The 13,197-nt window shown below is 49.8% G+C and overlaps 1 long non-coding RNA gene across 7 annotated transcripts; it reads left to right on the top strand.

The window, feature by feature from the left end:
• The first annotated feature begins 5,994 nt into the window (after nucleotides 1–5,994).
• LOC127918057 (uncharacterized) lies at nucleotides 5,995–7,936 on the top strand. Of its 7 annotated transcripts, none has more exons than XR_008098624.1 (5): nucleotides 5,995–6,038; nucleotides 6,763–6,879; nucleotides 6,919–7,146; nucleotides 7,221–7,337; nucleotides 7,833–7,936. It is a non-coding gene; the product is annotated as an uncharacterized LOC127918057 (long non-coding RNA). The 7 variants fall into 7 exon arrangements; XR_008098623.1 differs by lacking the exon at nucleotides 5,995–6,038 and adding an exon at nucleotides 6,341–6,384; XR_008098621.1 differs by lacking the exon at nucleotides 5,995–6,038 and adding an exon at nucleotides 6,414–6,531.
• The last annotated feature ends 5,261 nt before the right edge of the window (nucleotides 7,937–13,197 follow it).

The raw sequence follows: 13,197 nt of genomic DNA, 5'->3' as shown, positions 1-13,197 counted from the left end.
TGATGGTAGAGACCCATTACTGATGGTAGAGACCTCCATTACTGATGGTAGTGACCCATTACTGATGGTAGAGACCCATTACTGATGGTAGAGACCCATTACTGATGGTAGAGACCCATTACTGATGGTAGAGACCCATTACTGATGGTAGAGACCCATTACTGATGGTAGAGACCCATTACTGATGGTAGAGACCCATTACTGATGGTAGAGACCCATTACTGATGGTGAGACCCATTACTGATGGTAGAGACCCATTACTGATGGTAGAGACCCATTACTGATGGTAGAGACCCATTACTGATGGTAGTGACCCATTACTGATGGTAGAGACCCATTACTGATGGTAGAGACCCATTACTGATGGTAGAGACCCATTACTGATGGTAGAGACCCATTACTGATGGTAGAGACCCATTACTGATGGTAGAGACCCATTATTGATGGTAGAGACCCATTACTGATGGTAGAGACCCATTACTGATGGTAGAGACCCATTATTGATGGTAGAGACCCATTACTGATGGTAGAGACCCATTACTGATGGTAGAGACCCATTATTGATGGTAGAGACCCATTACTGATGGTAGAGACCCATTACTGATGGTAGAGACCCATTACTGATGGTAGAGACCCATTACTGATGGTAGAGACCCATTACTGATGGTAGTGACCCATTACTGATGGTAGAGACCCATTACTGATGGTAGAGACCCATTACTGATGGTGAGACCCATTACTGATGGTAGAGACCCATTATTGATGGTAGAGACCCATTACTGATGGTAGAGACCCATTATTGATGGTAGAGACCCATTACTGATGGTAGAGACCCATTACTGATGGTAGTGACCCATTACTGATGGTAGAGACCCATTACTGATGGTAGAGACCCATTACTGATGGTAGAGACCCATTACTGATGGTAGTGACCCATTACTGATGGTAGAGACCCATTACTGATGGTAGAGACCCATTACTGATGGTAAGACCCATTATTGATGGTAGAGACCCATTATTGATGGTAGAGACCCATTACTGATGGTAGAGACCCATTACTGATGGTAGAGACCCATTATTGATGGTAGAGACCCATTACTGATGGTAGAGACCCATTACTGATGGTAGAGACCCATTACTGATGGTAGAGACCCATTACTGATGGTAGAGACCCATTACTGATGGTAGAGACCCATTACTGATGGTAGAGACCCATTATTGATGGTAGAGACCCATTACTGATGGTAGAGACCCATTACTGATGGTAGAGACCCATTACTGATGGTAGAGACCCATTACTGATGGTAGAGACCCATTACTGATGGTAGAGACCCATTACTGATGGTAGAGACCCATTACTGATGGTAGAGACCCATTACTGATGGTAGAGACCCATTACTGATGGTAGAGACCCATTATTGATGGTAGAGACCCATTACTGATGGTAGAGACCCATTACTGATGGTAGAGACCCATTACTGATGGTAGAGACCCATTACTGATGGTAGAGACCCATTACTGATGGTAGAGACCCATTACTGATGGTAGAGACCCATTACTGATGGTAGAGACCCATTACTGATGGTAGAGACCCATTATTGATGGTAGAGACCCATTACTGATGGTAGAGACCCATTACTGATGGTAGAGACCCATTACTGATGGTAGAGACCCATTACTGATGGTAGTGACCCATTACTGATGGTAGAGACCCATTACTGATGGTAGAGACCCATTACTGATGGTAGAGACCCATTACTGATGGTAGAGACCCATTACTGATGGTAGTGACCCATTACTGATGGTAGAGACCCATTACTGATGGTAGAGACCCATTACTGATGGTAGAGACCCATTACTGATGGTAGAGACCCATTACTGATGGTAGAGACCCATTACTGATGGTAGAGACCCATTACTGATGGTAAGACCCATTATTGATGGTAGAGACCCATTACTGATGGTAGAGACCCATTACTGATGGTAGTGACCCATTACTGATGGTAGAGACCCATTACTGATGGTAGTGACCCATTACTGATGGCAGAGACCTATTACTGATGGTAGAGACCCATTACTGATGGTGAGACCCATTACTGATGGTAGAGACAATCCTATAGGACCATGACCAGAAGGAAAGGTACATCTGACATACAGTATCTGAACTGTAACAACAATATGAACTGTGTTTCTACATTCCACCAGAGAACTGGTGGAACACCCTGGAGTTAGAAGAAGACAGACATGGAACACCCTGGAGTTAGAAGAACACAGACATGGAACACCCTGGAGTTAGAAGAACACAGACATGGAACACCCTGGAGTTAGAAGAACACAGACGTGGAACACCCTGGAGTTAGAAGAACACAGACATGGAACACCCTGGAGTTAGAAGAACACAGACGTGGAACACCCTGGAGTTAGAAGAACACAGACATGGAACACCCTGGAGTTAGAAGAACACAGACGTGGAACACCCTGGAGTTAGAAGAACACAGACATGGAACACCCTGGAGTTAGAAGAACACAGACATGGAACACCCTGGAGTTAGAAGAACACAGACATGGAACACCCTGGAGTTAGAAGAACACAGACATGGAACACCCTGGAGTTAGAAGAAGACAGACATGGAACACCCTGGAGTTAGAAGAACACAGACATGGAACACCCTGGAGTTAGAAGAACACAGACGTGGAACACCCTGGAGTTAGAAGAACACAGACATGGAACACCCTGGAGTTAGAAGAACACAGACGTGGAACACCCTGGAGTTAGAAGAACACAGACGTGGAACACCCTGGAGTTAGAAGAACACAGACATGGAACACCCTGGAGTTAGAAGAAGACACTATGTCTTGTGCCGTATCCACCAGCCCTGTTCAACTCTCTCTCCTGTTAGTTAGCCTGCAGGCTGCAGACATGCCTGCGCTACTGTATTACTAACCAGCATCACTGCAGTCCATCCACCACACTACAACACAGCACAGCACCACGCTAAACCTTTTGATAAACAGGTGAGGATTCCTCAGGCTGATACCACGGAAACAAGCAGCACCATGCCAAACGGAGCAACAGCGAGGCTGAGAGAAGATGAAAGAGGCTGAGAGGCTGAAAGACCACAGTCCCCTCTACTGTCCCATGTCTTTCTTCACCTGCTAGCTCTGTCCTAATGGCCTATGTCTCTCTACCCCCGTGTCTCTCCTCCTCCCCTGTGTCTCTCCCCTCCTCCCCCCTGTGTCTCTCCTCCTCCCCTCTCCTCCTCCCCTGTGCCTCTCTCCTCCCCTCCCCCTCCTCCCCTGTGTCTCTCCTCCTCCCCTGTGCCTCCCCTCCTCCTCCCCCCCGTGTGTCTCTCCCTCCTCCCCTGTGTCTCCTCCTCCCCCTGTCCTCTCCTCCCCTGTCCTCCTCCTCCCCTGTCTCTCCTCCTCCCCTCCCCCTCCCCTGTGTCTCTCCTCCTCCCCTGTGCCTCTCCTCCCCCTCCCCCCCTGTGTCTCTCCTCCTCCCCTCCCTCCTCCCCTGTCTCTCCTCCTCCCCGTGTCTCTCCTCCTCCCTGTGTCCTCTCCCCTCCCCTGTGTCTCTCCTCCTCCCCTGTCTCTCCTCCTCCCCTCCTCCCCCCTGTGTCTCTCCTCCTCCCCTGTGTCTCTCCTCCTCCCCTGTGCCTCTCCTCCTCCCCTGTGTCTCTCCTCCTCCCCCTGTGCCTCTCCTCCTCCCCTGTGCCTCTCCTCCTCCCCTGTGTCTCTCCTCCTCCCCTGTGCCTCCTCCCCCTGTCCTCTCCTCCCCCCTGTGTCCTCCTCCTCCCCTGTGTCTCTCCTCCTCCCCTGTGTTCTCCTCCTCCCCTGTCCTCCTCCTCCTCCCCTGTGTGTCTCCTCTCCTCTGTGTCCTCCCCTCCCCGTGTCTCTCCTCCTCCCCCGTCCTCCTCCTCTCTCCTCCTCCCCTGTGTCTCCTCCTCCCCCCGTGCCTCTCCTCCTCCCCCGTGTCTCTCCTCCTCCCCTGTGTCTCTCCTCCTCCTCCTGCCTCTCCTCCTCCCCTGTGTCTCTCCTCCTCCTGTCTCTCCCTCCCCTGTGCCTCTCCTCCTCCCCTGTGTCTCTCCTCCTCCTCCCCCCCTGTGCCTCTCCTCCTCCCCCCCCTGTGCCTCTCCTCCTCCCCCCTGTGTCTCTCCTCCTCCCCTGTCCCGTCCCTCCTCCTCCCCCTGTGTCCCTCCTCCTCCCGTGTCTCTCCTCCTCCCCTGTGTCCCTCCTCCTCCCGTGTCTCTCCCCTCCCCTTGCCTCTCATCCTCCCTTGTGCCTCCCCTCATCCCCGTGCTTCTCCCCGTGCCTGTCCCACTCCCCACTAAGAGCCCACCCACACGGTGTGGTGTGAAGCTGCCGAGCTCTGTGGAGGAAAGGAACCAGGACAAAGGAATGAGAGCACCGGGAGACACTGAGCTTAACTCAGCCCCTCCTCCTCCTCCTCCTCCTCCCCCCTCTCCTCCTCTTCCTCTCTCTATCCTCTCCTCTCCTTCTCCTGTACCTTTTTCTTCAGTTGCCGTTGGGCTTGTCTGATCTTCCTCTTCTTAAGCTTCTCGTCCTCAACAGAGGTGTCCACAATCGCTCTCTTCTTGATCTGAGATGCAGCCTGAGCCATGGTGCTGGGGAGCTGCGATGGAGCTGGCTGATATCCTTATAGAGCAGGATAGCAGGAGGAAGTCCTACCAGGTTGGAAACAGCTCCTCTCTGTAGTATAGTATCCTACCAGGTCTGGAAACAGCTCCTCTCTGGAGTATAGTATCCTACCAGGTCTGGAAACAGCTCCTCTCTGTAGTATAGTATCCTACCAGGTCTGGAAACAGCTCCTCTCTGTAGTATAGTATCCTACCAGGTCTGGAAACAGCTCCTCTCTGTAGTATAGTATCCTACCAGGTCTGGAAACAGCTCCTCTCTGTAGTATCAGGGAGGAGGGCTGGGTGGTGATGGTGTGATGATGATGCTCTCTCTCAGGACAGCAGCAGAGGTAGTAACGTTAGCTAGCTAGTTAGGTAGCAGGGAAAATAAAACAGACCGAGCTGCTCCTCCCTGAGTGGTGTGATCCAGTGTTGTAGTATCCAGGAGGAAGATGGAGTCTGGCAGCAGACAGACGGCCAGGACGGATCCGTCTCTAGAGAAACAGAACCAGCTCTCTCTCTCCTCTCGCTTGCTGACGTCTTCATGTGGCTCGTGGCCCTACCTGAACCACTACCCACCACATTCCCTTCTCCCAACACAGCATCCCTCAGACAGGACAGGCAATGTAATGAGAGGAAGGAAAGTAGGTAGGGCAGCAAGAGATTGAGTAGGAAGGAGAGAGAGAGAGAGAGGGAGAGAGAGAGAGAGAGAGATCGAGTAGGAACGAGAGAGAGAGAGAGAGAGAGGCAGCTGAGACTGGGAGGCAGTGTTACACCACCAGCTGGAAGTGCCTGAGTGAAAGGGAGGAGAGGAGAGGAGAGGAGAGAGGGAGAGGAGAGGAGAGGAGAGGAGAGGAGAGGAGAGGAGAGGAGAGGGAGAGGGAAGGAGAAGGAGAGGGGAGGGAAGGAGGAGAGGAGGAGAGGGAGGAGAGGAGGAGGGGAGGGAGGAGGGGGAGGGGAGGAGAGGGGGAGGGGAGGAGAGGAGGGGGAGGGAGGAAAGGAGAGGGAGAGGGGAGGAGAGGGAAGGAGAGGAGGAGGGGGAGAGGAGAGGAGAGGGGAAGGAGAGGAGGGAGGAGGGGAGGAGAGGAGAGGGAAGGAGGAGGAGGAGGGGAGGGAAGGAGAGGGCGAGGGGAGGAGGGGAAGGGAAGGAGAGGAGAGGAGGAGGGGAGGAGAGGGAAGGGAAGGAGAGGAGAGGAGGAGGAGAGGGAAGGAGGGGAGGAGAGGAGGAGGGGAGGAGAGGGGTTCTAAGGAGAGGAGGAGAGGAGGAGAGGGAGGAGGGGAGGAGAGGAGGAGAGGAGGAGAGGAGAGGGAAGGGAAGGAAGGGATAGGTAGATTACTGGTTCTACAGACAGAGGAGGGGATAGGTAGATTACTGGTTCTACAGACAGAGGAGGGGGATAGGTAGATTACTGGTTCTACAGACAGAGGAGGGGTAGATAGGTAGATTACTGGTTCTACAGACAGAGGAGGGGGATAGGGAGATTACTGGTTCTACAGACAGAGGAGGGGGGATAGGTAGATTACTGGTTCTACAGACAGAGGAGGGGATAGGTAGATTACTGGTTCTACAGACAGGTACAGAGGAGGGGATAGGTAGATTACTGGTTCTACAGACAGAGGAGGGGGATAGGTAGATTACTGGTTCTACAGACAGGTACAGAGGAGGGGATAGGTAGATTACTGGTTCTACAGACAGAGGAGGGGGGATAGGTAGATTACTGGTTCTACAGACAGAGGAGGGGGATAGGTAGATTACTGGTTCTACAGACAGAGGAGGGGATAGGTAGATTACTGGTTCTACAGACAGAGGAGGGGGATAGGTAGATTACTGGTTCTACAGACAGAGGAGGGGGATAGGTAGATTACTGGTTCTACAGACAGAGGAGGGGGATAGGTAGATTATTGGTTCTACAGACAGAGGAGGGGATAGGTAGATTACTGGTTCTACAGACAGAGGAGGGGATAGGTAGATTACTGGTTCTACAGACAGAGGAGGGGATAGGTAGATTACTGGTTCTACAGACAGAGGAGGGGGATAGGTAGATTACTGGTTCTGGTTCTACAGACAGAGGAGGGGGATAGGTAGATTACTGGTTCTACAGACAGGGACAGAGGAGGGGGATAGGTAGATTACTGGTTCTACAGACAGAGGAGGGGGATAGGTAGATTACTGGTTCTACAGACAGGTACAGAGGAGGGGGATAGGTAGATTACTGGTTCTACAGACAGAGGAGGGGGATAGGTAGATTACTGGTTCTACAGACAGAGGAGGGGGGGATAGGTAGATTACTGGTTCTACAGACAGAGGAGGGGGATAGGTAGATTACTGGTTCTACAGACAGAGGAGGGGGATAGGTAGATTACTGGTTCTACAGACAGAGGAGGGGGATAGGTAGATTACTGGTTCTACAGACAGAGGAGGGGGATAGGTAGATTACTGGTTCTACAGACAGGTACAGAGGAGGGGGATAGGTAGATTACTGGTTCTACAGACAGAGGAGGGGGATAGGTAGATTACTGGTTCTACAGACAGAGGAGGGGGATAGGTAGATTACTGGTTCTACAGACAGAGGAGGGGGATAGGTAGATTACTGGTTCTACAGACAGGTACAGAGGAGGGGGATAGGTAGATTACTGGTTCTACAGACAGAGGAGGGGGATAGGTAGATTACTGGTTCTACAGACAGAGGAGGGGGATAGGTAGATTACTGGTTCTACAGACAGAGGAGGGGGGATAGGTAGATTACTGGTTCTACAGACAGAGGAGGGGGATAGGTAGATTACTGGTTCTACAGACAGAGGAGGGGGATAGGTAGATTACTGGTTCTACAGACAGAGGAGGGGGATAGGTAGATTACTGGTTCTACAGACAGAGGAGGGGATAGGTAGATTACTGGTTCTACAGACAGAGGAGGGGATAGGTAGATTACTGGTTCTACAGACAGAGGAGGGGATAGGTAGATTACTGGTTCTACAGACAGAGGAGGGGATAGGTAGATTACTGGTTCTACAGACAGGTACAGAGGACAGGTACAGAGGAGGGGATAGGTAGATTACTGGTTCTACAGACAGAGGAGGGGGATAGGTAGATTACTGGTTCTACAGACAGAGGAGGGGGATAGGTAGATTACTGGTTCTACAGACAGAGGAGGGGGATAGGTAGATTACTGGTTCTACAGACAGAGGAGGGGATAGGTAGATTACTGGTTCTACAGACAGGTACAGAGGAGGGGGATAGGTAGATTACTGGTTCTACAGACAGAGGAGGGGGATAGGTAGATGACTGGTTCTACAGACAGAGGAGGGGGATAGGGAGATTACTGGTTCTACAGACAGAGGAGGGGGATAGGTAGATTACTGTATTGTTGTCATCCTCAGCCATCACATGCAGTGATGTACGTATTCTCTATGGGCCCTGGTAGAGACAGAGGCTGAGACGGAGAGACTGAGAGAGTGAGGCAGGGACTGCAGTGATGTACGTATTCTCTATGGGCCCTGGTAGAGACAGAGGCTGAGACGGAGAGACTGAGAGAGTGAGGCAGGGACTGCAGTGATGTACGTATTCTCTATGGGCCCTGGTAGAGACAGAGGCTGAGACGGAGAGACTGAGAGAGTGAGGCAGGGACTGCAGTGATGTACGTATTCTCTATGGGCCCTGGTAGAGACAGAGGCTGAGACGGAGAGACTGAGAGAGTGAGGCAGGGACTGCAGTGATGTACGTATTCTCTATGGGCCCTGGTAGAGACAGAGGCTGAGACGGAGAGACTGAGAGAGTGAGGCAGGGACTGCAGTGATGTACGTATTCTCTATGGGCCCTGGTAGAGACAGAGGCTGAGACGGAGAGACTGAGAGAGTGAGGCAGGGACTGCAGTGATGTACGTATTCTCTATGGGCCCTGGTAGAGACAGAGGCTGAGACGGAGAGACTGAGAGAGTGAGGCAGGGACTGCAGTGATGTACGTATTCTCTATGGGCCCTGGTAGAGACAGAGGCTGAGACGGAGAGACTGAGAGAGTGAGGCAGGGACTGCAGTGATGTACGTATTCTCTATGGGCCCTGGTAGAGACAGAGGCTGAGACGGAGAGACTGAGAGAGTGAGGCAGGGACTGCAGTGATGTACGTATTCTCTATGGGCCCTGGTAGAGACAGAGGCTGAGACGGAGAGACTGAGAGAGTGAGGCAGGGACTGCAGTGATGTACGTATTCTCTATGGGCCCTGGTAGAGACAGAGGCTGAGACTGAGAGACTGAGAGAGTGAGGCAGGGACTGCAGTGATGTACGTATTCTCTATGGGCCCTGGTAGAGACAGAGGCTGAGACGGAGAGACTGAGAGAGTGAGGCAGGGACTGCAGTGATGTACGTATTCTCTATGGGCCCTGGTAGAGACAGAGGCTGAGACTGAGAGACTGAGAGAGTGAGGCAGGGACTGCAGTGATGTACGTATTCTCTATGGGCCCTGGTAGAGACAGAGGCTGAGACGGAGAGACTGAGAGAGTGAGGCAGGGACTGCAGTGATGTACGTATTCTCTATGGGCCCTGGTAGAGACAGAGGCTGAGACTGAGAGACTGAGAGAGTGAGGCAGGGACTGCAGTGATGTACGTATTCTCTATGGGCCCTGGTAGAGACAGAGGCTGAGACGGAGAGACTGAGAGAGTGAGGCAGGGACTGCAGTGATGTACGTATTCTCTATGGGCCCTGGTAGAGACAGAGGCTGAGACGGAGAGACTGAGAGAGTGAGGCAGGGACTGCAGTGATGTACGTATTCTCTATGGGCCCTGGTAGAGACAGAGGCTGAGACGGAGAGACTGAGAGAGTGAGGCAGGGACTGCAGTGATGTACGTATTCTCTATGGGCCCTGGTAGAGACAGAGGCTGAGACTGAGAGACTGAGAGAGTGAGGCAGGGACTGCAGTGATGTACGTATTCTCTATGGGCCCTGGTAGAGACAGAGGCTGAGACTGAGAGACTGAGAGAGTGAGGCAGGGACTGCAGTGATGTACGTATTCTCTATGGGCCCTGGTAGAGACAGAGGCTGAGACGGAGAGACTGAGAGAGTGAGGCAGGGACTGCAGTGATGTACGTATTCTCTATGGGCCCTGGTAGAGACAGAGGCTGAGACGGAGAGACTGAGAGAGTGAGGCAGGGACTGCAGTGATGTACGTATTCTCTATGGGCCCTGGTAGAGACAGAGGCTGAGACGGAGAGACTGAGAGAGTGAGGCAGGGACTGCAGTGATGTACGTATTCTCTATGGGCCCTGGTAGAGACAGAGGCTGAGACGGAGAGACTGAGAGAGTGAGGCAGGGACTGCAGTGGTTGAATATTTAATGATGAGGAGGAGGCGGGGCTGAGGCTCTCTCACAGGCTGTGCCATGTGTAAAAGGAGCAGGAGGAGGCTGTGATTGGCTGGAAACGTAGAGAACGAGGCTGTCATTGACTACCTGGCTGGGATGTAACTGTGAGTGGGGTAGAGTTGGAGGAGAAGTGGCAGCACCAGATGGTTTCTACACAGTAAGACAGACAGTGAGTCAGTCACATTACAGATCCTACTGTTGTCACTAGACAGTATCTACATTTACACAGCGTCATACCGTTCCTTTACCAGAGACCTACCGGAGGATATAGTATTATAGATAGTGCACCCAAGTGCCACTATTTCTTTCCAAACCTAAACAAAAAATTGTTTTAGATGCTAACAAATGCTAACCAAGTACTAGTGAATTCTAAATAGCGGACACTAGCTAAATGCTAACAGGCGCACGGCAACATAAATGAATTGCAAGGACAGACAGAGACAATACATATTAGAATCACCTTTGGTAGTGATTACAGCTGTGAGTCTTTCTGGGTAAGTCTCTAAGAGTGATTACAGCTGTGAGTCTTTCTGGGTGAGTCTCTAAGAGTGATTACAGCTGTGAGTCTTTCTGGGTAAGTCTCTAAGAGTGATTACAGCTGTGAGTCTTTCTGGGTGAGTCTCTAAGAGTGATTACAGCTGTGAGTCTTTCTGGGTAAGTCTCTAAGAGTAAGTCTCTAAGGATTACAGCTGTGAGTCTTTATGGGTAAGTCTCTAAGAGTGATTACAGCTGTGAGTCTTTCTGGGTAAGTCTCTAAGAGTGATTACAGCTGTGAGTCTTTCTGGGTAAGTCTCTAAGAGTGATTACAGCTGTGAGTCTTTCTGGGTAAGTCTCTAAGAGTGATTACAGCTGTGAGTCTTTCTGGGTAAGTCTCTAAGAGTGATTACAGCTGTGAGTCTTTCTGGGTAAGTCTAAGAGTGATTACAGCTGTGAGTCTTTATGGGTAAGTCTCTAAGAGTGATTACAGCTGTGAGTCTTTCTGGGTAAGTCTCTAAGAGTGATTACAGCTGTGAGTCTTTCTGGGTAAGTCTCTAAGAGTGATTACAGCTGTGAGTCTTTCTGGGTAAGTCTCTAAGAGTGATTACAGCTGTGAGTCTTTCTGGGTAAGTCTCTAAGAGTGATTACAGCTCTGAGTCTTTCTGGGTAAGTCTCTAAGAGTGATTACAGCTGTGAGTCTGTCTGGGTGAGTCTCTAAGAGTGATTACAGCTGTGAGTCTTTCTGGGTAAGTCTCTAAGAGTGATTACAGCTGTGAGTCTTTCTGGGTAAGTCTCTAAGAGTGATTACAGCTGTGAGTCTTTCTGGGTAAGTCTCTAAGAGTGATTACAGCTGTGAGTCTTTCTGGGTAAGTCTCTAAGAGTGATTATAACTGTGAGTCTTTCTGGGTAAGTCTCTAAGAGTGATTACAGCTGTGAGTCTTTCTGGGTAAGTCTCTAAGAGTGATTACAGCTGTGAGTCTTTATGGGTAAGTCTCTAAGAGTGATTACAGCTGTGAGTCTTTCTGGGTAAGTCTCTAAGAGTGATTACAGCTGTGAGTCTTTCTGGGTAAGTCTCTAAGAGTGATTACAGCTGTGAGTCTTTATGGGTAAGTCTCTAAGAGTGATTACAGCTGTGAGTCTTTCTGGGTAAGTCTCTAAGAGTGATTACAGCTGTGAGTCTTTCTGGGTAAGTCTCTAAGAGTGATTACAGCTGTGAGTCTTTATGGGTAAGTCTCTAAGAGTGATTACAGCTGTGAGTCTTTCTGGGTAAGTCTCTAAGAGTGATTACAGCTGTGAGTCTTTATGGTTAAGTCTCTAAGAGTGATTATAACTGTGAGTCTTTCTGGGTAAGTCTCTAAGAGTGATTATAGCTGTGAGTCTTTCTGGGTAAGTCTCTAAGAGTGATTACAGCTGTGAGTCTTTCTGGGTAAGTCTCTAAGAGTGATTACAGCTGTGAGTCTTTCTGGGTAAGTCTCTAAGAGTGATTACAGCTGTGAGTCTTTCTGGGTAAGTCTCTAAGAGTGATTACAGCTGTGAGTCTTTCTGGGTAAGTCTCTAAGAGTGATTACAGCTGTGAGTCTTTCTGGGTAAGTCTCTAAGAGTGATTACAGCTGTGAGTCTTTATGGGTAAGTCTCTAAGAGTGATTACAGCTGTGAGTCTTTCTGGGTAAGTCTCTAAGAGTGATTACAGCTGTGTCTTTCTGGGTAAGTCTCTAAGAGTGATTACAGCTGTGAGTCTTTCTGGGTAAGTCTCTAAGAGTGATTACAGCTGTGAGTCTTTCTGGGTAAGTCTCTAAGAGTGATTACAGCTGGGAGTCTTTCAGGGTAAGTCTCTAAGAGTGATTACAGCTGGGAGTCTTTCAGGGTAAGTCTCTAAGACAGATTACAGCTGAGTCTTTCTGGGTAAGTCTCTAAGAGTGATTACAGCTGTGAGTCTTTCTAGGTAAGTCTCTAAGAGTGATTACAGCTGGGAGTCTTTCAGGGTGCGTCTCTAAGAGTGATTACAGCTGTGAGTCTTTCAGGGTGAGTCTCTAAGAGTGATTACAGCTGGTTGGCTTTCAGGGTGAGTCTCTAAGAGCTTTGCACACCTGGATTGTACAATATTTGCTTATTATTCTGTTAAAAATTCTTCAAGCTCTGTCAAATTGGTTGTTGTTTTTTGCAGCCATTTTCAGGTCTCGCCATAGATTTTCAAGCCGATTTAAGTCAAAACTGTAACTCGGCCTCTGAGGAACATTCACTGTGTTCTTGGTAAGTATCTCCTTGTGTTTTAAGTTATTGTCCAGCTGAAAGGAACATTAATCTCCCAGTGTCTGGTGAAAAACAGACTGAACCAGGTTTCCCCTCTAGGATTTTGCCTGTGCTGAGCTCCATTCCATTTAGTTTGTATCCTAAAAAACTCCATAACGATTACAAGCATACCCATAACATGATGCAGCCACAACTATGACTGGAAATATGAAGAGTTTTACTTAGTGATGTATTGGATTTGCCCCAAACATAACGCTTTGTATTCAGGACAAAAAGTGAATTGCTTTGCCACATTTTTTCCAGTATTACTTCAGTGCCTTGTTGCAAACAGGAAGCATGTTTTAGAATATTTGTATTCTGTAGAGGCGTCGTTCCTAACTCAGTTGCCGGAGAGGAAGGAAACCGCTCAGGGATTTCACCATGAGGCCAATGGTGAGTTTAAAACAGTTACAGAGTTGAATTGGCTGTGAGACGAGGAAAC

This window comes from Oncorhynchus keta, unplaced genomic scaffold (genome assembly GCF_023373465.1).
Source record: "Oncorhynchus keta strain PuntledgeMale-10-30-2019 unplaced genomic scaffold, Oket_V2 Un_contig_12993_pilon_pilon, whole genome shotgun sequence".
NCBI classification, from domain to species: domain Eukaryota; kingdom Metazoa; phylum Chordata; class Actinopteri; order Salmoniformes; family Salmonidae; genus Oncorhynchus; species Oncorhynchus keta.
The sequence above is the reverse complement of the archived record's forward strand: the minus strand, read 5'-3'. Positions and strand labels throughout refer to the sequence as shown.